General features: G+C 36.8%; 1 long non-coding RNA gene and 1 pseudogene across 2 annotated transcripts; both read right to left on the minus strand.

Annotated features, from left to right (window-relative positions):
* Positions 1-1,856: 1,856 nt before the first annotated feature.
* On the minus strand, positions 1,857-27,337 carry LOC127933500 (uncharacterized). 2 transcript variants are annotated; one of them, XR_008147522.1, is made up of 4 exons: positions 27,077-27,337; positions 26,591-26,868; positions 26,198-26,249; positions 1,857-2,628 (listed from the first exon to the last, which is right to left on the minus strand). It is a non-coding gene; the product is annotated as an uncharacterized LOC127933500 (long non-coding RNA). The 2 variants fall into 2 exon arrangements; XR_008147521.1 differs by lacking the exon at positions 1,857-2,628 and having other exon boundaries at positions 26,007-26,249; positions 27,077-27,336.
* On the minus strand, positions 11,632-14,405 carry LOC127933499 (zona pellucida sperm-binding protein 3-like; annotated as a pseudogene).
* Positions 27,338-27,876: the final 539 nt, after the last annotated feature.

Below are 27,876 nucleotides of genomic sequence, written 5' to 3' on the forward strand. Positions count from 1 at the left end.
AATTTCAATGCTTTAAACTTGCAGGGTGTAAGATAATAATTGCAAACCAATTCCCCTCATTTAATGTGAGAAATAATAATGCTTACATGTCATAAAGAAAAATCTCTGGTATCTGAAGTGTGTACATGAGATGAGAATCTGAAGTTACTGACGTCCTGAACTGCACATGCCATTGCACATTCATTCTGCTTCCCACCAGGATCTCTTTCAGAGCGCCCTATTCCCCTGCAGCGTAGCTCATACCACTGGCATGATATCTGTGAAACCAGAAGGCACCTGAAGTCTCTCCAGCCAGGCCCTGGTTCAAAGTCAGCTGACCCGTTCCAAATGCACCCCTGAACCATGCATCAAAATAGCGGCACAGCCAGTAGCTCAGTGGGCATGGTGCGCGGGCCGCGGGTTGGCCTGGGTGAACACATCAGATTGATTTATGTGACGTGTGGCCCTCCCTGACCCCTGTTTGTGGGCAAGCCGGTTGAACTGTTTCCCATGGCTGGTGTCCACCTGTTCTCTGGTCTAAAATATTGCTCTTCGCACTGGGCAAGGGCAATGCCGGCAGCTCCAGGGTCACTGATCACTATTCAGATCAGGAGTATGAATTGAGGTTGTAGAATGTGTATGAAGTATTTTTTTTTTCTTGATTCCATCAGGAGGACATTAATAAAGAAAGAAAACGCTTTTCTAGCCCTTCACTAGCAACTATCCAGAGTTGTGTCAAAGGATCTCTCCAAAATAATGTTTGGCGCTAACAAAACATGTTGGTTGGTTGATTGGTGGATAAGAAAGTTGATTCAGTCAGTGCCGGGGAGTAAGTAGAAACGTTTCTAACTAAACTAGATTTTCGGAACTGTAAATGTCATCCATTTGTTTTCAAAATAATATAGCTTTTCCAGTAACAAGCTATTTTTTCCGACAAGTGCACATTTCACAACACATAGTTTGCGGATTACAGCCAAGCAAGGAAAGATAACTGTTTTCTTGTTATGTTGGATTGGAAATAAAAATTCATTCAAGTGGATCAGGTTGTTTGGAAAAAAAAATTAATAAATAAACAAGGCATTTTAGGTCTGCTTGCCCCCCAAATATATTTAAGTATGTCCTAATATTTTAATCCACAACAAACACCCTGTGCGTAGATAACCCGAAAACTTTTTTACTGCTGTACAAGACGGCAAGTTCTATTTCGAGAAAAAAAAAAAAAAAAAATAGCATTAAATAATTTGTGGTAATGTTAATACCATGATTAACTCTTCACTTCAGCACTGTCTTACTGGCTTGGTGAGATAAGTATCAGTGTCATGCCCTTGTGGAAGTTTGCAGAGGATGAGAAAGTTGAGACAGTTATGAAACCTTGCTCAGGGCCGGCCTCCTCAGCAGGGGTTATAATTAGGTTGTCTTAGAGTTCCACCAGATTGTCCAAGTGGAAAAACAATGAAATTGAGAGAATCATTGGCCATCGATACCCAATTATAAGACTGGGACCCCAGTACTTTTAAATTCTTTCACAGCACGACAATCGCAGTGATTTGATGTTCTTATCCTTGGGACGCTGCTTGCACATGTACAATCAACCGAGAGGAACACATTAACAGTCTACTAGATACGTCAAGGCAATAAAAGAAATGTAATGAACTTAATGCTTCCCGTATAAAGCCACATTAAATCCACTGCAAAATTCTCATTATTTTCTGCTGCTGTTATGAAAGTCCTATAGTATATGATGATATTTAACATTTCTAAATGGTTATAAATCTTTTAAAAAATATATATTGAAAAATTTCACATTCGTTATATCAGTCTTCATAAGTAATATATTTTTTTACAATTTAAAATGATGTTTTTCCATAAAAACAATGCAGTACTTTCTACGTAATATTTAATCAATGTTGTTTATTTTGTAATCAGTCCATCGATTTTCATTAGTCTGACCCATTCGGGCACAACTTTAATATTTTGAATTTCTGACTGACTGTACATCCTCCTGGTTAACTGACATTTTCATACTTCCCATCATTTTAATTATTATCATAATTTGTGAGAACATTCTTTTTTAGGGTGGCATAACTCATGTCAAAAGTGGTTGTTAAATACGATAAGATATGATCGTGTACTGTCAAGGACTGCTTCAAATTAGACATTTCTTTTGAATGGGATATTTCTTGATAGCCTAAATTTTAACGAACGGCACCCCTCGCATGTTTGGGGTTTGATATGAAATGATGCATTGGTGTCCTTGATCTCCTGCAGTCATCCTCGAGGTGTTCTGTAATATGTCTGAAAGTGACATGCCTCGACAGTTAGCATTTGCACATCAATAAGGCAATGCAGAGCTTTAACCCAATTACAGGAGCTGGAGCTCTGGTGGGTTTAGCTGGGGAGCCTCACACTCAGTTCAGCAGGGTCATGGGGAGCTGGGTCACTCCATCCGCTCTCGGCTCTCAGTCTCAGAGTCAGCCGTTGGTCAGGAGATGAGAGAAAGCACTGCCTTTAGCCTTTGAGTGCTGTCATCTTTTTCTCTTATCTTCCTCTCTTCATCTGCCTCTTTGTCATAGACACATGCACACATCTCGTCTTCTGCTGAATATTGGGAATCTTGCCTTTTACACACTCACACACCAGGGGTGTTTTCTGTGAATAGGTAAAAGTAGATATTAATTTCACATTATACAGTGTATATTATTATTACATTGTGTTTATATGTTATGGTTGTAATAAATAGTATATATACGATAATTGTAATAATTTCTGAGTAACTTATATACAGTTAATTATATATATATATATATATATATATATATATATATATATATATATATATATATATATATATATATATATATATATATATATATATAATGTCATTGTTATAGTTATATATTGAGTTATATAGTTTTTATATATTTCATTGGTTTTATTGAATAGTATATATAATAACACCTTTTAAATGTAATTAATAGTATTTTTACATATTTCAATATCTATTTTTCACACACGCACATACACTTTTTTTAAAAATAAATAGTATTATGTAAAAATTTTAATATTGAATATTGTATGCAAAGTTTTTTATGTATATTTTTTGTTTTAATGTGTGTTATCTACACACACACACACACACACACACACACACTCATCATGCTGAGAAGTGACCTGTCAGTCAGCCCATTCCCACAATCCTTCACCTCAGAGAGGAGTGGAGGAAGACTTCTCTCAGTTTCATGCCTTGTTAGATCTATCATCTTTTTAATTAATAGTGTTTTTATGGCAGCATCTGAACTGTGTCATTTCCATTATTTGAAAACCCAACACGATTAATGAATAATTTTCATTTTTGATCCATTATGTCATGCAAGTTGATATTTTTTCCGCACGGCTGAATGATAGCATCGTTTTCTGCCCCTCGATCAAATTTAATTTGGCCCTCTATTATATTACAATGTTGTGACTGAAGTGTCAATTTTTGTCAGGCAATTAGAAGCTATAACCTGTAAAGCTAAGTTTGATAGGCATTGTAGTTGGATTGTTTCAGCAATAGCTTGAAACGCTTCTAGTTCTTTTTTCCCCTTTTCACTCCTTCCTGGCTTCTGATAGTAATTCTTCCTATGTGTGTAACTTCAGAAAACAAAAGATGGTGGTCTAAAGGGGGAAGCTGAGAGTGCTTCCCTGGCAGAAACTCCTCCTTTTTACCACCTTCCCAATTTGCATGGATTTGCTGTAGGTCTTTTTCTGCTTCTGTGGTAGATGTTTGTCTGTTCATCTTGACCCTGCAAGAAAGGCATAGTGCTATATTTAAAGCTCTGCAGAATTGTGGTCTTTGTGGACTGTGACATGGATGTGGAGATTGGAAAGAAAAACTAAAAAAGTAAAAAAAAAAAAAAGAAAAGTGGAACACACTTCAAAATGGCGGCGAGGATTTCCCCGAGGGTAAGTGCTTAGGGAAGTTTGCAAGTGTGTGTTTAAAAGTGAACTGGAACGCAGCCGGAGCCATTTTGGACAAAATTATTCGCTAGAACGAGTAATATCTTCCAGTGCTACATACTGTAGGTGACAGAACCATTGACAGTATGTGTGTGAAAGAGACAGAGTTAAGGATATATTAAATGAGAGGCAGACATATAAAGAATTACTTATTTTTCTGAAAGATTAATGAATAGATTGTAGGATGTTTTTATTATTATTATTATTATTATTATTATTATTATTATTATTATTATTATTATTATTGTTATTAAGTAAATGCAAATCTCTGGTCCACACTCCAGTACAGCAGGTAGCAGTTATGCACCTTAAAAAGTAGTTGTCTTCCACCAATTAAAAGAAGAAGAAGAAGAAGAAGAAGAAGAAGAAAGAGACAGAGAGGGGTACGTTTAGGTGAGTGCATTGAATTACTCCTTTAGCTCAGACGTTAAAAACATCAATTTAGCGTTTGGTTGTGCTACAAGTACACTATTTCGAAAATTGTGTCGGATAAATCGTGTTTATGAGTTGAACGCACATGAACGCCACCACAAATTTGTAGATTTCCGAGCCCCGAGCCCCCGGATTCGTAGGCTTGAGTTTCCGAGTTGGTGGCGTGTCAATGAGAAACATAACAGAATTAATGGATCAATGCAACGTCTGTTATTTGCAGTAAAAAATAAATAAATATCTATTTCATTGACAGACAGGATTGCAATATAACAATTAATAAGTTGTATGCGATACAGATTAAAGTGGCATCATAAATTATTTTTTTTAAAAAAATATTTTGCTCTTCATTTTCTATAAGCAGAGTGTATTTTCTTGTAACTTATTAAAAGAAGGTACTCCTCCATCTTGTGCCGACTAAACTGACTTGTGAACCGACTTGTGAACTCGTAAGTACGAACTTCCCAGGAGGACTTGAACACAGCATACAGTAAGTACTTGCTGTCTCACTACTGAAGAATACCTCTCTTAAGGGGTAGTTCACCTTAAGCTATTGACTTCCATAGTATGGAAAAACCCCACTATGCAAGTCAATGTTATTAAGTCAGTCTTATTATATCAAAATGTTCATAGACTTTAGACAGAATAAATTAAGTATGTATAAGCATTTTTACTGTGGCCCTCTATAAACCATTTAATGTCACCATATCTTTAGTAGCCCATGGTTATAAATGCACAAAATGGTCACGCATGTCAGAAGTGTATTAAACTCCAGAGCAAAACTGAGGTGCAGAGTCATGTTAGATGAGCTCAAGATACGCACAGTGTCTCTGATGAGAACTGTTAAAAACCTTCTCCTGTGTTGAGTGTTCTACCCTTTATGGCAAAAAGGAGGACCTTTTTAGTCAGAAAGTAAATTAGGCCTATCATAACGTCCTATTTTTTTTTTTTGTCTCCCTTCCTTTCTCAGCATGTCAAGAACTGTGACATGGAGTGTATTGGCCAAATTAATGAGCAGTTCCTAGTAGAAACACATTAAAACACTCTTGAAATGAGCCGTATTCAGATTTTAGGCACATTTCTGTTAGTGTTCCTGTAGCTCAGTTGGTTGAGCATTGTGCTATCAAGTACAAGGTTGGGGGTTTGATTCCCCGGGAACACATTATAGGTGAAAATTGATAGCCTGAATGCACTGTAAGTCGCTTTGGATAAAAGCGTCTGCTAAATGCATACATTTATTTATTTTATTTACATATGTGAGAATTGATACTCTCTGTCAAATGTGTTTTTGTGGACTTGGTTATAACAGTGATACTCCTTCAGTAGGAGCATCTGAATCAGAATGACAAATGTTTTATGATTTGCCCTTTCAGCTGGAAATGCAGGTATCTTTGTTAAAAAATTCACGATGGTCAGAAAAGCTGCTCCTACAGTACATGTAATTACCGAAAGATTTTTGGCATACAAACCAAATGATTCCAACCACCCAACCAACAACCCCCAAGCTTTCCTCAGGAGTCTCAGTAAACACTTTCCCCTTCCTTCACAGTAGGAGGAGTAAAATTATACATTTGGTAGAATGAATCTGAGATGTGTTTTGTTTCCATAAAACTCAAGTTTTATCTAAGTGATGTCACTTTGCATAGTTAATTTCTGTCGAGTTTGTTTCTGTTAGTTAATCTATAGCTTTTTCCTTTTCCCCAGCAGCACTGCAGGCCATACTGTAGTTGATATGTCTCTATAGACAGTCATTATTATTCATGCTTTGGCTCATAGAGACATTTGCCTATCAGACAGGCCTGGATTAACATGTGGCTTTTTAGCACCTGGAGCAGAGATGCTCTTCAAGGAGGAGCAGGCATTTGAAGGTGCTCAAAGAGCATAAGGAGAGGGGGGTGGAAGTCGGAAAGATTGTTTGTGCTAGATGGCCCCCCTCCTTGCTCTCGGAGCAGCAGTCCCATCGCTCCTGGCAACACCCCGGGTGACATGGGCACTGCTGATGCCTCCTGGGACAGACTGTGTCACCTCTCAGCGAGGCATCAGGCTTTTGTTTCATCTTGAACCAGGGCTGGATAATCACGCATGCATGTTGAAAGTGAAAAGAAGAAAATTAAAACAAGATGTAGTGACAAAAAATAAAATAAAATATATAAATAAATAAGATGTTAAAGGTCATTATCAAATGTGTTTAAATATATACTGTAGGAAATCATGTGCCGTTTCTGCAAATATAAAGCCTGTTTTATTCTATTACAATCAATTTTTTTTCACTTTAACCAGTAATATGCAAAAAAAAAAAAAAAAAAAAAAAAACTTGCTCTCATTTATTTGATTTTATGTAAGTAATGTTTTCATTGGCAAATTGGATGTGTTTATGTACCTCTCTCTCTCTCTCATACACACTTTATCTACCTGGTATCAGTCAAACAGGAAATGCCTTGCTTATTGTGTGCACCTTTTTTATGCCAGTGGAGGGCAGAATTACATTTCTGAAATTCAATCCGGCAAAGTTGATTAAAATGCAACGAGAACGGCTCTCCTGCTAATGTTGTTGATATCGAGTATAGTTCCTCCACTTTTCCTAAAGGATACACAGCCCGTAACAGGCAATAATTCCAGTCACTCAGATTAAAATACACACCATTGGCATGCTGATGAGACTGAAGACTCTAACCGTTCGCTGTGTCACATGTATAGCTTTAAAAGGGGGTATTTGACTCTTTAAGTATGCATTTAACTGTATAAGTTGATGATAACTTGCTTAATGTAGCTTTGTGTCTTAATTATACGTTATAACATGGGAGGGGAGATCTCAATGCCGAAATCTCTGACCCCAGAGCATGCTCTTTCTTGTGCTGCGCAATGATTTGTTTTTATTTCAGCATTTATCATATAATGAAGATAAACTCGAGATCCAGATCAGTTTGAATGAAAGCAAACTGGAGATTTCTACAGAGCCATAAATATCTTTAATGCTCCTCCGGCAGTGCAGTAGAGACGCAGAGTCTGTTTGAGTGGCATTAAAGGGAAAGATCTGGGCCTCCCCTTAGCACCTAACCTACTGGCACTTAAGAAGCGTGTTGCATTATGCCACCCTGCATTTGCCACTTGGATCAACCAAATTATCTGACAGGAAAGAGGGAAGTTTCAAAATTGAAAATCCAGCTTGAAGCTTCATTCATTTAAACATGGCAGACCACTTTGTGTATATTCAACTTGTGCCGTTGACATCACTGTAACACTGGCCAGGCCGAGTGTTTATTGGGCGCCTTGAAAACAAATCTTGGCAGAGATCTGGTTGCATGATAATAAATAGAATATGCCAGTCAAATTAGGGTTGTGTGTCAGTTTGGACTGGAGAGCCTGGTTCCAGTGGTGCAAACTGAGTGCATCAATTGCTCATTTTAAAGGTCGCTGGACTCATTTGTGTATATTTGGTACTGTATGATTTTTGAATTTTAATGAGAACAGCATTTTTTTTTTTTTTCTGGAGATTGTTCGGTAAACGTTATGAACACTGGTGAATCATTCTGTATGTTTATGCAAATTTAGGCAGGATGAGGTGACGGCCCTACTAGTCAGGTAGACTGAAGATTTAATCGGTCCAAAAAACTAATTTAGTCAAAACTGGGATATTTGTTTGGTATTAAATTAACTATGCATTTAATGTAGACTAAACTTGAAGACCTATTCATTCATTAATTCATTATTTAATTTCTTAATTTAAAAATGTGTCAATATCATTTAGTATATTATTTAATGACTTATATATACATATATATATATATATATATATAAACATAATCAAAGAGTGAGCCATTATAGCCTTTATGTAATATGTTAAGTCTCTGCTATTATAAGTCTTAAATTAATAAAACGGTAAAATAGTAGCATATTGATGCTTGAGAAAATATTCAATTAGCCCCTCTGTATTATATATTCTCACATACGACTGCGCTGAGGCTTGTTAAATTGAGATTAATTTAAAATTCACACTTACAGTGTGATCACAGATCAGAGTCTTGTTTTAATTTTCTTACTCTTGGTTACTTCACTGGGACTTAACAGAGGAGCTCATATTTTTTCAGCATTCTAAATAGACTGACTGAACAAAATTTCCAAGCCGTTAAAACAGGCACAGACCTCCATCATATCACATTATCAGACTGCACAAAAGTTTACAGTTAAATCTAGGGTGATGCATTTGATTTTTCTGTGGCCATATGAGTTTTAGTATTTCGTATTATTATGTGGTATGGACATTTTGTATCTCATATCGGTTTTTTTTTTCTTGTTTATCCTTGTTCATACATGATCGTTGCTCTTTTGCTTACACAAAAATATTTCAGAGATCGTGCAATCAGTCTTACTTTGGCACACATTTCTGAATGGAACTGCATTGATGCTGTTGGTAAATTTGATCTTTGTAATGCTTCTTCACAGAAGCAACCAAACATGGCACACTTTTATGACATCAGCAGAAGTATGTCAATCTTTCTTTGTGAATTATAACAAGGCGTTTCTTCATTCTGTAAAAGAAGGTGTCTGGCTTGTCAGAATGATGCATGGTTTACTCATATGAATGTGATCTAACTCATAGTGGCACGATGACTGATCTCCAGTGCATTCCAGAAAAACAATGGCAGCTCATTAGAAATGTATTAAGCACACAGATGTAGCCTTTTGCCAAAGGAGACAGGAAGAGCTTGAGCAGAGCAGAAAAGTAAAAAAAAATAAAATAAATAATAATAATTAAAAATAAAAAAGTGCAAATGATCTGATCAATAGTATGAGTTTTCATATGTGCTGTCATTTTACCCACAAAATAAAAATCGTCATCATATTTTCATCGTCATTTAAATCTCTGTAAAATCAAATAAATTTAACATAAAGGTTTTATGAAGTGTTTTTTATTTTTTTTTATTTTTTTTTTTTACTTTCCATTGCATAGCCAAGAGCAGCTTGGATGTTCTGCTAAACATATTATTTTGTTTTCCACAGAAGAAAAAAGTCCTATTGGTTTGTTACATAATAATGAGTCAATTATGTAATGATTCTTTAGGCCTACAAAAACTACGGTATCATATATGATATGGAAATCTTTACGGCCTCTAAATGATCAACATGATCAAAACTGCTGACTTTACATTCTGAGTATCAAATCTGATACATTATGAGGAACGTTTATTTGTACATCTCTCAATCATCACTGTACTGTATTGCCTTATATATTTTGCCCCCACAATAAAAGCAACAAAGGTTTGATCAAAATTAACTTTGTATAACATTCTAAGACATATTATAAGGAGATATAGAGTGACAACTGATATTCATAGTATTTTATTCAAGTAGTCTGTTATACTGTTTTAAAGATCTGATTGCTTTACATTGCAGACAAATGTAAAAAATAAAATATAAACCTTTTTTTAACATTATCAATCTTTGCTATTCATTCTTATCAATGTAACACATCCTAGCTGAATAAATGTTTTTCAATATAGTGTATATTGTAGGAAAATATTTTATTTTAAATAAATGCTCTTCTTTTTATTAAAACGTTTATTAATCAAAGAATCCTGAAAAAAAGTATCACAGATTCCAAAAAAAAAAAAAGAAGAAAAAATAATAAGCAGTGCAACAGTTTCCAGCACTGATAATAAATCAGCATATTAGAATGATTTATGAAGGATCATGTGACACTGAAGACTGGAGTGATGATGCTGAAATGTTATGTTTTGCATCACAGGAATAAATTAGATTTTAATATATATATATATATATATATATATATATATATATATATATATGATCAAATAAATGCAGCTTTGATGAGCATAAGAAACTCCTTTAAAGGGCGTCATATGATGCGATTTCAAGTTTTGCTTTCTCTTAGTGTTACAAGCTCTTGGTGCATGTAGAAGATCTTTAAAGTTGCACAGACTAGTATCAAATCCAAAGTTAAGACTTGTCCATGCCTTCCTAAAATGCTTCGTTTAAACACGCTCCCACGTCTACGTCACTGTGTGGAAAGATTTGCATAACACTGTCCAAATGTTCACGCAAGGAAAAAAAGCATAACTTTTAATATCGCTGTTGTATTGTTGCTGCCGCCATGTTGTGGAGATGATGGGTTTCATTGTGAAAGTGAAATTACTTTGTTTGGCCTTCCAAAAGAGGACCATATCCGTTCATCATATTAATCATGCCTAAAGCTGATCCATGCTTGATACTAAGGAAATACATCAACTTTTCTCTATGGATTGCCGTTCACCGTGGGTCGTCACATGTGTCCTTCGTTCAAATCCACCATCCGTGCCGTTCTCTAACCCGCCAGACTCGTTCCTGACTCAAGCCTGCACTGTGTGACGCTGTGTGATGCATTTTATGGAGCACTGTCAAGGGCTGTTCTATAAAGTGAGGCAGTTTCAACTTTCTGTTCTGTATGTTGTATTGCCTTATTCAGGTGATTTAACCTTTTTAGTTTTTGATTGTTCAAAAACAATGTAGATACATGCTGCTCACATATTATAGCCCAGTTTGTGCTGAAAACAGTGAGATTAGACTTTAGCCATTTGGAAGTGTATAAGAAACACACAAATGTCGGAGCATGACAACTTCTGCAGGCCCCAAAAATACCCTTAGACCTCAAAGGGTTAAGAGGTAGCAAGAGCAGAGACTATAAAATTATATATTTTCTTGACCTGGTAAGGACTCTAGCCACTGCATTTTGGACTACCTGTCGCTCGTTTATTGAAGATGCTGGACAACCACCTATTGTAGAAGTGCATTACAATAGTACAGTCTAGAGGTCATGAATGCACGAACTAGCATTTCTGCATCAGAAACCGGTAACATATTTTATAGCTTGGCAAGGTGTCCAAGATGGAAGAATGCAGTTTTTGTAGCTTGGGAAATATGGTTTTCAAAAGAAAAGTTGCTGACTAATATACCACCCATATTTATGACGGTAAGTTAACGATACAGCGGTCTAATTGCAAACTGTAGACTTCTAGATTCTGCGTACTGTTTTTTTGGTCCAATAAGTAATATGTCTTGGGCAAGTTTAATAGGGGAAACCTTCTTAGAGCCTGCATCAATCGGAGCAGGTCATGATCTATGGTGTCAAATACAGCACTAAGATGAAGTGAGACTAGCAATAATAGGAGTTTAATCCTTGGAGCACAAACCGAAAGGGTTTAAACTAGACAAGAGCAGAAGCAGGAACAAGGTTTTCCATTTATTTAAAATCAGCAATAGGGTTTCCCCCATTTATTGAAGTCCAGCTAAAGTCTTCTGTCGCCCTTGAACCATTACAGGACCAAGTGAGGCCTTGCCTTCCCACTGAACACCTAGGAAAGGCAAATACTCAAGTTAAGTGGAGCATGCGAAGTATCAAAATCGATCTTAAAGCAGCCACCTACCCCCAATAGGAGCATTACTTCCCCCATCAGGACCACATGTTGAGTCACAGCAAGCACAAACCTGGTGGTTCCCATCAGCAGCAAGCCACCTGCAACAAGAAAAATCAGACACAGCAGCTTCCTTGTGTTCTTAAGCAGCATGAACATACCCATTGGAAAAGGAACAGGATTTGTGGAGAGCGTCACTGGGTGCAGAAGCAAGAGTGGCCTTCACAGTACACGTTATGTAGATCTGCAAGAGACACCGGTAAGGGTTCATAAGACCAGAGCAGATTGGAAGAGGACTCCGATTCGGTCAATATAGTACATACAGAAGAACTGGATCCTCCCTGGAACATGAAAGCCTCTAGCTGGAACCAGATCTTGTCTTCCTGGGTTCGAGGCAAGAAGTGGGAGCTGGAAGCAGTAGCCTTTGCATCCACAAGGCACCTGATAAAGAGTTGGTGACAATTCAGTGCATCAAGTCACCGGACCTTACCATAGTTCTCAGGGACAAAGTGGGTAAAAGAGCAGCTCAAGAACACCAGCTTCATGCATCAAGTGCCATGATGTGTGCTGCATCCCAATGTGGCTACTTCCTAAGCTCTGGAATGAACAAGTCACAATGGAGTCTTTAAACACTGCGGTCGCATAGTTGTATGCGCCCAATAACTGTAAACTGGACGGTCACCATAGTTAACATCCTCCACATTATAAAGTTTAACTTCCTTACTGGAGAAAAATACCACATCTGCCAGCTGCGGTCTTCAAGTGACGAACTTTAAGAAAGAGTAAGACTTTATGCCCAAACAGGGGTTTACAACTGGTTGCCCACGTTCAGGGTTTTAACACTGCAGTAATGGTTCATAGAGCAAAACCAATTCCTACACAGGACAGAGGATTGTGGGCAACATTAGTGCACACATCAACCTAAAATAGAACAGCCAGGGATTTCTGCCATACACTTTAGCAAGCTACGTTTGACAATTTTAATCTCACATATCATTTAAGATGGTAGCCTAGGTACCAAGTGCTCACTGAACAAATGTAATCGGTTCGAGAGAACCTAGTGACAGGATTTTACCCATGATTCTCAATGAAGGAATATCTCGGAACAGAAGTCACATCAGGTACTTGGGTGGCCACACAGCGGTCCACAAACACACGCAGTGGGACGTGGTTGTACACCTTCACAGATGCCTCAACATTAATGGTGTCACCCAAGTAGTACAGATTTGAAGGCCTCTGATTGGACCAGTCATCTGAAAGAGGAAATAATGGTTTAGGCACAGCCTCATTCACAAGGCTTAAGATCTAAAGAAACTACACAAACCCATCATGAGGTTCATGGTGAACACCAAGACATCCTCGCCAACCTCTGATGAAGCATAAGGAACCCAAGTTGGCCTCAAAGCATTACTGCTTACATTATGGAGCCTGTCGTTCAAGGAGATACCAAACAAGCGTTCCAGTTGCAACACCAAAAGAAACACTGCTTAAAAGACATCCAGTCAGTCACTTACCTTTGATAGTGGCACTGAACGCCAACAACTGCACCCTCAGCGCGGATAATAGGTGTGCCAGCAAATGCCACAGAAGTGTAGTTAAGAGCAAAGGTGTAGACGAGCTCATCCGCGGTTATCTGTAAGAGTTGGCAGTGGTTACCAAATGGGTTCCGTTCAACTACACTTAATAAGGCTCAAAAATGGGTTTAGTAGCCATGCCATAGAACCACTTTCAGTTCCACAAAGCATCTTTCAGTTACCAGATTTCAGAAACTGAAAGGTTCTGCGGAGGTTTAACATTCAACTAACAATTGACACCAATGAAGAACACTGGTTTTTAATTGGTTAATCCAGGAAAATGTAACTTCTTACCATCAGCACACTATTGCAGTCCTGTAGTGCATATTCAAAGATGAGCACCCCAGAGGCAGAGTCCTCACCAACAACAGGACAGCCTCCCATAGACAAACTGGATGGCTGGATCGGTTGACCATTGCTGAACATATCCTTTTTCACCTCCACATGAACCCGGCTCTCACTGCATTGAACAGCCACACTACTGGGAGTCACGGGTTGCTTCAACTGGAAGTTCACCGCCAACTCACGTTGCACCTCTGGAACGACGGGAAACTTCTAGTCCAAAGGCTTGACTTCTCCTGAAGACCAATAGGGTCCTGTGCAAATTGTCTGGAGTCAAGACTGGGAAACTGAGAAGCCTTTTGGAAAGGACTCAAGAGCCCTTGAGAAGAAAAAGCAGGACCTCTGGAAGCTGATTGTGGCTTTGTGATGCTGGGACTTTGACGGTGTTTCAAACTTCCCGATGCACTCTTCAGATCAAAAGCCACAACTAACACTAACACTAACACTAACACTAACACTAACACTAACACTAACACTAACACTAACACTAACACTAACACTAACACTAACACTAACACTAACACACTTTGCAGAAAGCCCATTCTAACAAACTTTGGCACACTACTCCAGTGCACATCAGTGTTGGCTTTGCTATTTAGTAAAGCTTTGAATTAAAGTGGCTCCTCCCCTTTCAACTTAATTGATTAACTTTGATTCTCCTCTGGGCTTGTAGAGTTTATTCATCCCCAATTGAGAAAAGCAAAGAACATCACTAACCAATAGAAACTACATGTGGATCTGAGATTTTAATCTTCATTTGCTCACTATTTTATAAGAAACACAAAATTGTGTCCATTGTAGATAGTTAATGGCTATCAATGATTTTTAATAATCATAAATATTCATTATTAATTTTTGGTTTAGTTTTTTAGTGCAGTCACTATGTGTAATGGTAACATCATGTACACCTAAATACTCATATAAATGTGTAGAAAGGAAAACATTAGTATATTGGCAAAATGGGAGGGACTAAGCAGCCCGGAAGTGACTTGTATAATTGTTCAGGTACAACAAGTGGGACTAAACATTATTATCCTTTTTTTATTCTTCATTGTGAATTTTTACTTCAGTGCATGTCAATCCTTGTAATGTCTGTAGGTTTCATAGTGTGAGATATCCATCAGTATATTGCCAACATTTCTTTCTTTTTTTTTTTTTTTTAGAAAGATTAAGGGACTAGAAATATTTTAGATGTATTAAGTCTCCACATCTAATAGTGACTGAAACATTTTATATGTTCTGAGACAACACTGTGATTCTCTTCAAATCCATCCATCTTTAAGATCATTCCAGAAATACATTTTGATCTCACTCTACACAACCAAAACAGATGAGAATCCATCCGGGGTAAACAGCTGTTTTACTAGCTTCAAATGTAATGTGGTTAAAAGGTTACTAACATTTAAAATCACCAATATAAACAGTATCTGCTTATCAATATACATGTATTCCAAAAATCAGCCCTGAGCAGGGCTTTTACAGTCCAGTTTTCAGCTTTGTTCATTAATTGTCTTTACACTGACAATTGTCCACTCACATCAGCAAACCTCAAACACTGCAGCAGTTCGTATAAACCTAACCCAACAAAACTCAACATGAATTATGAAAAGGTTACAGACCGACATTGTGTTTTTACAACCGTTTACTGCAAAACACTTAAATTACTTTTACCTCATAGTAATGACAGATAAATGCTGATTAACCCATTGTGTTGAAGGAGCTCAACCTGTGGATATGTTCAGTTTTTAAATTAATGTTTCATGATATTCAGATGCACATAATGTGAAAAAGTGTCCTTCCCACAATTTCTTATTTTATTTAACAGTCTAGCCTAAACCCAACAAGAACAAACTGCTGTTGTTTTAGGCACAAGTCAGAACTGAGTAGAGAGAGTGACTCTTAACAATATTTTTTTTTATCATATTTCAGTCCGAAAAAAAAAAAAAAAAAAAAAAAAAATATATATATATATATATATATATATATATATATATATATATATATATATATATATGCAATTTTATATTTTAGTCAATTCTAGGACAATGAAACTTTTCTGCATTGTTTCAGAACAATCAAGGAACTATTTGGCCTTAAAGTCTCACTATGGTCAGGTGAAACCTAACATTGTTCGTGAGGCAGACACACTCTTGCAATTCAAATCTAGATTAAAGACCCATCTCTTTAACCTGACTTTTCACATAATACACTAATATGCTTCTAATACCCAAATCCGTTAAATTATTTTTAGGCTCCATTAATTAGGTAAACTGTAACCGGGAAAACTTCCCATAAGACCAGATGTAGAAGAATGGCATCTGTGCTAATATTAGTCTGTTTCTCTCTTATTCCGAGGTCACTGTAGCCACCAGATCCAGTCTGTATTCAGATCAGAGGGTCACTACAGTCACCCGGATCCAGTACGTATCCAGACCAGATGGTGGATCAGCATCTAGAAATTACCTCTACATCCCTGAAAGACAGCGGAGACCAGGACAACTATACGAGCCCCAGAGACCGATCCCCTGTAAAGACCTTGTCTCAGTCGACCACCGGCACAGACCAAAGGAAACAGATGATTCTTCTGCACAATCTGACTTTGCTGCAGCCTGGAATTGAACTGCTTGTTTCATCTGGCCAGAGGAGAACTGGTCCCCCGACTGAGCCTGGTTTCTCCCAAGGTTTTTTCTCCATTCTGTCACCGATGGAGTTTTGGTTCCTTGCCGCTGTCGCCTCTGGCTTGCTCTGACACTTTCTTTACAGTGACATTGTTTATTTGAAATGCAAATGATCTCACAGATACTATTTAAACTAAACTGAGCTGAATGATGGCATCAATGAATTCAGTGATGAACTCAAGGTGACTAGACTTCTTTCTGACCACCAGCCTGTAAGTACATGTTTTATATTTAAAGAATTTGCCACTGACTATTTAAACGTGAGTTTTTAACAGTGTAGAGTAGTGCTTGTTGTTTGTAATTTCTCCGATCACAAATGCAGACATGGTTTTATGTTTACGCTATTTGATACACAGGACACAATCCCACTGGATGCAACAAATGCCTAATTTGTAATGGGTTTTAATGGTTTTGTCTGGTTGTGCTGGGAGACGGCATCACAGTTTGTTAAGGGGCGTAACATTTCCGTCACACACTTGAGGTATAGACAACGCACTGGACAGCTGGCCAATCAGCGTAAACCTCAAGCAAATTTTCAGAACAATGAGCTTTGTAAAAATCAACGCATTTCAGAATGGCAGGGCATATAAGAGAAACAATAATATATATTATTTAGAAAATATAATGTGCTTTTTTTTTTTACCTTAAACTGCATAAACATATTGCATTACACCAAATAAACAACATAATTTTATTTTTAGCAACGGAATATGACTTCTTTAAAAAACACACACACAAAAAAAAATTCTGATCCCAAACTTTGGAACAGAAGTGTGTGTTTGTATGCGTTTCAATAAACTGTACAGGCTTTACAGGGTTAAGCTGAAGAGTTAATCTACAAATATCTCAGAGTTGCCATTCAAATCTGCACCGTTTCATAATCAAAGTTTCAGTGTTGACTTATCTTTTCTCCAGGCTTTAAAGTTCATGCAGAAGGCAGGAATAATTAATAGCGGGGTTATAGCTGGAGCAGGAAACTCTCAGACGCACAAAGCAAAGGTTTCCATTGCACTCCAAGCAGCGCACATTTTGGGGGGAAGTGCACTTTCCTAAGCGACACCTTGTGCTATCATAAATGACTTTGGCACTTGATATACAGCGGCATCCTGCAATCTGTGGTGTGTTTTAGTGGAGATGGGAAAGGGATGGAAGTGGGGGTGAGGCTGGTCCCAAGAGAGGCACCACTTCCCCTTGTTTAAGGGGCATTCTAATTGGGACACTGTTGTCAGACAGTCTGATGTGACTTCTAAGGCTCCGATTCCCTGAGAAGTGTGTGTTTGGGTGTTAGCTTATGTGCACACATAGTGTTCAAACTCTGCTGCTTGCCCTGTGGCTTCCTCTGCTGTTTCCTGCCTCAGCGGCCCAGGCTGCCTAGGCTTGCTCGCCCTCCGCCTCCTCCTCCTCCAAACGCATCTCCGACACCGCACGAATGTGGAGGTGCGCCCACCTGTGCTCAGCCCGGCATTAACCCGCAGGTTCGGAGTGCTGGATGGCAGGAACGTCCCGCTGCCACCCCCCTCTTCTCACTCTGCTGCTTCCAGCTGAGGAAGAGTGGGTGAGAACGCCGCCAAACTTTACCTGCTACACCACATTCATATTTATAGCTTGGTTTTTTGTGCTACCTGCTTACCGACTGACAGTGATTTTTATCTTGTTCTCGTGCTTGGTAGTGACACAGATGCTGTACACACAACATCCCGGCAACATGCAAAGAGGCAAAAGTACATAACCAATCATAAATAGGTCATCTGTGCTATTTTTATACAATAAGACTTGGAGTAAAGTAGGATATTTTACATTTCTTGAATTTTAAAATTGGGGAGTTAATATTCATTTCATAATAGTAATTTGAAACCCCATTCAAAGTTCTACTACAAAGGGTATATTTATTTTATATGAGTAGCTTTTTATATATATAGTTTATAGATGCAAGTAGGGCTGTTAATTAAATGTGTTAATTGAATAATAAAACATCTATTTTCTAAAAAACTTTCATATACAAAATATCAAAGTGGTTTAAGGGTGAAAACAAAAAAGAAAAGCATATTAAATACTTAAATAAGTGTGATTAATTATTTATAAAAGAGATACAATAATTAACACATTTATTCATGCCCCCTGACCTGTTCATAAATGGATAACGAAGAAACATTTTTCTAGCATTGAAGCAATTCAAGCTTGATGTGTCACTTAAGAGATTTTTTGTTTTTTTGCAAGTTCTGGCAACTACCGCCAACACATCTCACCAAACCACACTTACCAAGAACAGGATGAACACAGAACGAGCAAAGTCGTTCAAACAGGATGTCTTTTTACATTCAGTAACAGCTAGATGGCACTCAACAGAATGGAACAGAATGCAGGGGTCTTGAAAATGTCAAATTGAACAACTTAATTCTTAAAAAAAACTTGCCCAAATAATGTAAGATGCAAAAAAAAAAAAAAAAAAAAAAAAAAGATTTCAAACCAGCAACACAATGACCAAAGATATCAACAATGGTTGTGAAAGAATACAAGTCACTCGTTCTATATAAACAAAAAAAAAACAAACAAAAAAATAGCTTTTAAAGCTACTTTTTTTAATGTATACTCAATGATTTATATGTCTGCCACATTGATTGATCCTTAAATGATCTTTTTTTTTTTTTTGAGGGGAGTTTTGCCTCCAAATATTGATACATGCAATTAATTGTGATTAATTTGATTAATTAATTGTCATATCATGTAATTCATTCAATTAAAAGTTGTAATCGACTGACAGCCCTAGTTGTTAAAGAACATGTTTAGTTTTGAAGATAACTTTGAGAACTGGGCGCAAATCAGAAAGACAAAACAAAAACAAAGGCAGAAATAATCTTTGTTTGGCAGTTTGAAATCAAACAGCTGTGAGAATAGACTGTGTGAGAGAAAAATAGGGGTCCACTCTGGGGGTGAAAATGCACCAGTTAACATCCTGTAAACAGGGCCAACAAAGGCGAGATTTGAATAATAGTGCAGAACAGTACATGGAGGTTACCAATTATTTTTGCATAAGCAGTTTGAGATATCTCTCTCTCCCTCCCTCACCCCCTCTGTGTTTAGCATTAAACATCTCTTTCTCCACTCTCTGCTCCTCAGACAGAAATCTTTGTGCACGGGGTAAAGCTTTGTTTTCTGTGATTTGATGGCATTGCAATCCCAGTTGCTTTAAATAATTCATCACGTGTGGATTTGCTTTAAAATAAATTAGATTGTTTTCTTTGAGAACTGACTCTAAAATACTTTTATCTAAATAGAGCGCTATGATAATTTTGACTTTGAAAGTTTTATTTTTTTCAAAGATCATTTGAATTTAGTAAATCTCAATATGAAGTCACCACTGTATTTTTTAAAACAGTGTAATCACTTTGTTAATATACACATAGAAGAATAGAAATAACACATTCACAATTAAAAAATGATCTTACTTTATTTTACACATTTTATGAAAAAGAAATAGTTTTGGGAATTTCATAATAAAAAATAATGATATAATAAAACCAATAATAATAATATATATTTTTGTTATTATTAATAATATTCTTATTATTCTTATTATTAAATTATTTAATTAAAATGAATAATACGGTTTTAATCACTCACTTATTTTCTGTATATTAAAATATTGTCACTTGGCTTTTGGGTTAAACTCATTTCTCCAGTTTACAAAAACAGCATACTTAAAACACATCTGATTGGACAGAGAAAGCCATAATCTGTAGTAATAACTAAAGTGTATATTTATGTATTTTCCACTTATGCAACTCATTTCTACAGAATTTAAAGCTGCGGTAGGGAACTTTTGATGCTCTAGCGGTTAATAAACAGAACTGCCTGCGTCTTGCGGAAGAACATCGTAGCCGGAACTACTTCTCTCTGTTTATGTCTATGAAGAATCACAAAGGTACTGGGTTACTCCGCCGCGGTACCCCCGAAGCAATCTAAAATAGTCAGAATATAAACATGTATTATAGGTGCACCCTAGTGATTCAGGACAAGCTAAAAACACGGTTTGGAAAATGGATTCATGGTGTACTCGTTTATTATATGCATTTTTCTACATTTTGAACACAAACAAAGTTACGGACCGCAGCTCTGATTGGTTGTTTCTTACCGGGAGCGGATGACTTTCTGCAAATGGCAATAGGACCACTGGGAGGAGCCAGAGGAGCTTGATTTTTTTCACAGATTATCTGTCTCATATTCTACTGTCAGGACATAATGACAGGTTTAACAAATATGTAAAAAATATATATTTACAAAAGTTCAGTGATGGACAGTAACGGAGTAGCTTTACTTCGTTACTGTACTTAAGTACATTTTTCAAGTATCTGTACTTTACTGGAGTAGTTTTATTTTGAGCAACTTTTACTTTTACTTCACTACATTCCAAAGCATAAAATCGTACTTTTTACTTCACTACATTTCATAAAACATATCGTTACTCCATATAATATCACGTGCTCCGACACGCAGAAGCGGTGTCTGATTCATCATGAACGAACCGAGTCTTTTCAAAATAAACTTTTAAATCGGATCGCGAATCACACCAAACGATTCGTTTACGAATTAGAATGATCCGATTGCAGCTGTTCTGGAGTCGACCACTCACTGATTCAAATGAACCGTTTAGTGCGAGACGAGTCCCCAGAAGTAAGAACCGGGAGATCTTGTGAGCGCGCGTGCGTCTGACGTTGCTAAAAGTAAGTTATTAATGTCGAAATTTTGGATTAATTATTGTAACTGAAAATCATATTTAGGTCAAAACTGTCAGTTGTTTGGAAAATAAATCCGTTGTAAAGAGTGATCTATTTAAGCCCACTGAAATGCTCGAGTGCAGACGATGCAGACACATCAATTCTAGGTAAAAAACAACAACAACAAAAAACCCATAAAATAACACAGATTAAATACAATAACTCGTGCACGTTCAAATTCCCCGCTGCCGTAATGTTAACAGTTTTATTAAAATGTCCTATGTTACGTCTGTTTTTATATTGTTTATCGACAGTAACGTTATACATATTGTTTGGATTAACTAGACGAGTAGACAGACATGAATGTTCATTGTACTGAAAATAAGTAAATATTGTTAGCTGATGCTAACTGTCTAGCTAACAAGCTTGTTGGTGCTAAGTTGATGTAATTTTTATAAATAATGTCCAAATATTTTTATTCAGCCACCTATATATATATATATATATATATATATATATATATATATATATATATATATATAAAATATAGTTTACATCTGGTTAGAAAAGAAAGGATGTGATGTTCAGAACATGGTAACTACAGTAATTATCAAAGAGGGGAAGAGATGCACCCCGTTTGGCCAGGGGTGTTTTTAAACCACAGACAAGATTTGAGAAGGAAAAAATCATTATCTTTATTTACATTTGTTTTATTATTTTTTTCCGTAAAATGTTCTTCCTAACTTCAGGCCTTATTATCATGTCATATATACAGTACAGACCAAAAGTTTGGACACACCTTCTCATTTAAAGAGTTTTCTTTATTTTCATGACTATGAAAATTGTAGATTCACACTGAAGGCATCAAAACTATGAATTAACACATGTGGAATTATTTATGGAATTATATACATTTCAAAAAAGTGTGAAACAACTGAAAATATGTCATATTGCAGGTTCTTCAAAGTAGCCACATTTTGCTTTGATTGCTGCTTTGCACACTCTTGGCTTTCTCTTGATGAGCTTCAAGAGGTAGTCACCTGAAATGGTCTTCCAACAGTCTTGAAGGAGTTCCCGAGAGATGCGTAGCACTTGTTGGTTCTTTTGCCTTCAGTCTGCGGTCCAGCTCACCCCTAAACCATCTGGATTGGGTTCAGGTCCGGTGACTGTGGAGGCCAGGTCATCACTCTCCTTCTTGGTCAAATAGCCCTTGATGCCTTGAGTGAGACTCTACAATTTTCATAGTCATGAAAATAAAGAAAACTCTTTGTATGAGAAGGTGTGTCCAAACTTTTGGTCTTTACTGTAACTTTGATATTCTGTAAAACAACAAATTTTAAAATACTTTTTTCTTACTGGTGAAAATCAGATGGTCATCTCTGTTTTCTCTCGGGTACATCACAGTGTAAGCTTCACAGTGAACATTACTCTCATCAGCGTAGTCCATATCAACAACAAAAATATATCTTGACTCCATATAGTGGTTATTTTGAAAAAATCCAAGGTATTTTGAGCAGTAGGATTATAAAAAGAATATGTGCTAATATAAAATTAAATTAAGTAGCCTATATAAAATTGCAAACATCTATCTTGCAGTACTTTTTTACTTAAGTACATAAAAACTCGAGTACTTTTGTACTTTCACTTGAGTAAAATTGAAAAAGGAGTACTTTTACTTTTACTGGAGTAATATTTTACCATATGTATCTGTACTTTTACTCAAGTACTTGATTTGTGTACTTCGTCCACCACTGCAAAAGTTACCTACTGCAGCTTTAAGTAAGAGTTGAAGAGGAAAACTAATTGATTGTGTTCACTTCAAAAAACATAATTTTAATAAAAAAAATAAATAATAATAATTGTATTTCACTATTGCTGCTATGAAAATCTGCTGACTGTTTGAAATCTTGCTGGGTCAGATCAGTTTATGAAAACCCCGTGTAAATCTGAAATACTTAACAGGATGTGCTGTCTGATTCTGAGAACCATGTTCGTATGTCTATACGCTGTCTCTCCGTCCTGTACACATCATGTCGAAACTCATCTTGAGCTGTACACCTCCTGTTTCTGAAGTCATAGTTCACTACGAAAACACTCCACTTCATTCTGGTGACTCTATTAAGCTGAATTTTGCAAGGCATGTATCCTTTATTCATATTGGTCTCAGAAATCACAAGGGTTTCACACTCATGCATAGTTAACTGTTAATGCAAAATGCTTGTATCAAGCAGTACCAATCATTGTCTCACAATAACCCCAAAGAATTATGCGATCAAACATGTCAGAAAGCCTCTTTATGAGCACCCGAACTCAAATAAACCAGCAGTTTACTTCTCACTCGCAGGTCTGATGGGGTAAATGAAGTCTCGCTTCTATAGAGAAAAAACCCACAAGCTATTCTTTTTTTATTTTCTCTCTGCTCGGTTCATATAATGGCAAACAGCTGTTACACCTGCCATAGTGAAAAAATATATATATAATTAATATACGTCATAAACATTGATTTGGTTTATTCAAGCATAATTTTAATGAACATCTCAAAGGGAAAGAAAGAGAGAAAGTAAGAAAGAAAGATTTAAAAATCTAATAAATCTTTGTACTCTTAAACTAAAAACAAAAAGAAAACCACTGTATTTAAATTATGCTTTTTTGGTTGGTGTTTATTATAAAACAAAGAACTGAAAAGAAAATTGTTCAAGAAACATATCTTGTTTTTTAGGCAAGCTAGATTCTTATAATAGAACTTTAAAAATTAAAACGGTTTCTTGAATTTTGATTCTGATCATAGATCATTTGCTGAACACCCATGGCAAATAGAAAATAAATCAGGCCTACTTATTTTCTTAACAATATGCTCACTGCAACATGTTTCCAAGTAAAGGCTACCAAGAAGTGAACTAAAGTGTGAAGAGCATTATTTTGTATAGAGTAATAAGAGAGAAGTGTTTTGTGCTTGCTTTATTTTTATCTTGCTCGGGAGCTGCGAGAGGAAATGACAGATTGAAGGATTCAGTGGGCGTCTGGTTTTCGCTCGAGTGTCCTGTGTGTAGTTAACACATGCCCACCGTCGCTCCTCACAGAACACCAAATGCCAAACGATTCACTGCTCAAAATGTCCAATAACAACCTGCAAGAAATGTGTCCAAATACGCTCCTTTTTATTTCCTAATTACACACTAATTTTGTTTTACTCGCTTCACTTAACTTTCCGCAAGACCATTAAAAATATAACATGCTTTATTTTTTTTATGTAATGGACTGATATATAAAATAATGTAGTTTTTTATTTATTTATTGTTTTTTACATTTTACTTGTCAGTTTTACTTTTTGCAAATGTCTGGGTCAAAAAAAAAAAAAAAAAAAAAAACTTACATACACCAGCCTGTCCCGCAACAACCTCCCGGAAAAAAAGAGAAAATAATCCCATGGAGGGATGGTGGGGAAAATCCTCCAGTAACTAAATTAAAATCTTATTTCTGGGTTTGAGAAATTAAATTTAATGAACGTAGAGCTCTGCAACAACAGATGGTCTTCTTATACAAAATACAAAGATAGATTCCTTGTTTGAAGACCGCCTGATCAAATGCCAGTGGTTATCAATTAGGAGCAGAGTGATGGTTAGTGAGCAGGAACATAAAACACTGTCTCCCCTTCCACATACCCCCTCTCTACCTTTACAAACACACACAATGTTCACAAACCCTGCCGTCAAATCGTATAGCTTATAGCGCTATCTTGCATGTGAGAGTAAATGCAAAATTATCCTGATTGTGATATTTTTTTTATTTGCAAGGTTGTATTATACAACTTGTCATGTGTGTGCGAGACACTGATCTCCACTACAACTCTCCTGATCTCCAGGTTACCAAGATGCAGGGAAGAAACATTAAACACACTGTTGCTACTGCATTCTTTTCATATGAAAAAATGAATAAATAAAAATACACAGCACAAAATAAATAAATTGAGTGATTGAATATGTAAATTAATAAATTAGAAAATGAATACAAAAGGAAATGACCACAGTCATCTTCATATTTGCAATATGAATCTCAGGCTCCATAAATAGTAATGGAGTGTGGTAATATATACTGCAGCCCAACTGGAGAGAGCAATTAAGAGACTGCTCAGATTTAGTAGAAATAAAGCTACTCGCAGAAGCCAAGAAGGTAATTGTGAGATTGTTTTGCAAAAAGATGCTTCCCCTTTAACTTTTTATACACTCTACAGAGACTCTATTTTAATGGAAATAAGTGAGTCTGAAAAAAAGGGGTCTAATGTTTTTTAGCATTTATTTGCTTCCCTAAATGCATTCTTAATCATATCAAAATTAAGGAAATAAGAATAATTAAAAAATTGAAAATTTGAGCACTTTCGGGAACGGCGAGGTCCTCGCGTCATACTGCTTCAAAGAAAAAAGATAAATGATGATGCCATTAAAAAGTGAACTAATTAAGGAAGGCTTCTTTTAAGAACTCATTAACTGCAACCTCATTTACATAATGATGCATATTAATTAAGTTTTAATGAATCTGAATTTCCACCAAGCCGCTTTTCTTTGGCTGTGGAACAAATTGAACAAATTATTTAAAAGTGTTCTTGAGTCTACTTTTCACACCAAAGGGGAGAGAATGCAATCATTTGTAGAAAATCATATTTTTTTTAGGCAGGCCCATCTGTTAATTATTATTTTTATTTTAATGTAATAATTTACCCTTTTTTTCTAAACCTGAGAGATTTGTTGCCTTTCCACACAAATGACAAGGTTTGTGATTAAGGGTAAAAACACAGGAAAATAAATCTAATGAATTTAAGACTTTTCAACAAAAAAAAAAAAAAAAAAAAAAAAAGAGAGAGAGAGAGAGAGAGAGAGAGAGAAAGATTTGTATGTCCACACAGTCAACAAGTAATGCAAGAGAATGGCTTTTATTTTTCTCTTACACAGATGCTATTTAAACTGTACAGGACCTTTCTAATGAAAATAAACATGTTTGTATAATACATTTAATTTGATTAAAATATATAATGCAAAATAGAATATCAAAGAATTGAAAACATCATAAAGGGTTACCTTAAAGACCTCAACGGAACTTTTGTTGCTATCTGTTGCTGCCGTGGGGAAACTGGAACAAGAGAATGCATGTTTAACAGCACCAGCTGCTGCAATTTCAGGTGTTATTGTGGTGTGTGAGTGACTTAACACATGTGCTGCACAAACATCAGTATCATCTCCTTCCTTTCTGCATGCAGACCTCTATCTTTCTTCCTCTCTCTCTTTAACACTTAACGCTGCAATGCTACATGAATAAATCTGGGAATAAACACAGCCCATGGGACTGACAGTGCACAAAGTTTAGTGTTTTAGCCTTCTCGGGGGAGGGAGTGGAGGTGAGAAAGGAAGAAAGAGAGACAGAACGAAAGAAGCTGATGAAAGCCATTGCAGGATGCTTAATGCAAAACTCACTTGCACCAAATGGAGCGACGGTGCCTTTCTCCCCTCCGTCTCCCAGATGCTGAGCTCCGGATGTGTCTCTGAGGTTAACCTGACACAAGCGACAGCTCCCCTCCCCGTCTGCCCACCTTGCGCAGCCCCCTCTTGCTCCTTCATCCGTTTCTTCCGCTTTAAAGGAATCACCTTTCTGTGGCGGTAGGATGCCGGGGGTTCTTCTGACAGTGAGCACCTTCCTCAGGGGAGGTCAGGAGTCAGGGATTCAGATGAGGCAAGCTGGCGATGCAGTGTAACTGAAAATGGAAAGCAGATGTTAGTTAATTAGGGAAAATGTGACTGACAAGACTTGAGCGGCAAGGTACACGAGCTAGCCGGCACCGAGCAGCTGTTGTTGCCGACTTCATTGTCAGTCTCATACACAAGTCAAAACATCCCCACGGCGAAATGTGGCTGCATACGCAGACAATTATCAAAATAGAATTAAGCTTGATTTAATCATACCCATCTCTCCTTTGAGTTTTCGGCCATCGTCGGCCAGGCACGCGTTTTTCTCGCCTCCCTGTTTTCTTCCAGTTCATTTTCTGCATTTATCTCAACGCTGCGATGCACCCAGGGATGTGATTCTGCCGAGACTTTTGCTGAGAGGGTGGAGAGACAATAGACGGGGGGGAAATTTTGCAGACAAAATAAAACCTTCTTAATGAGCCACACGCAGTAATCTCTCACTTCTCTCTTCTAGAGTAGGAAGATGTAACAGCGGCGCTGAGATTTTTGGTGAAACGTCTCAGCGAAGTGAGAACGAAGAGGCGCAGAGCTCATCGATTCGATTGTCATGGATCCTTGGATGGAAAAACAGATTAATATGCATTAAATGTGGCACTGAGAAAATCACCTTTCCAAACTGATACCTCTAACCTTTTGTATCTACATGTACAGTTGGCCCCAAGATGTGTTTGGAGAGCTCACTCAAAAAAAAAAAAAATGTCATTGCCTCTCTTCTGTGGAAGATAATCATTTGTTTCAAACATGTATGAACACAAAAGAAGAAATATTGAAAAATGTATGTCTACACAATGAAAGCGAATAGAGTCCAATGTCATCTGGACTATTATATATATATACACACACACACTCAGTGTTAGGTCTTGCTTTCATTGTCCCGACAATAACAGATGGATCATTCTTAAAATAATTTATTGTTCCCCAAAAAAAAAAAAAAAAAAAAAGAAGTAAATTAGCAAATGATGACAAAATAAGAGATTTTTCATTTTAGGATGTACAGTGCCTTTAAGACACATCTC

The sequence above is a fragment of the Carassius gibelio genome, chromosome A17 (genome assembly GCF_023724105.1).
Source record: "Carassius gibelio isolate Cgi1373 ecotype wild population from Czech Republic chromosome A17, carGib1.2-hapl.c, whole genome shotgun sequence".
Classification (NCBI taxonomy): domain Eukaryota; kingdom Metazoa; phylum Chordata; class Actinopteri; order Cypriniformes; family Cyprinidae; genus Carassius; species Carassius gibelio.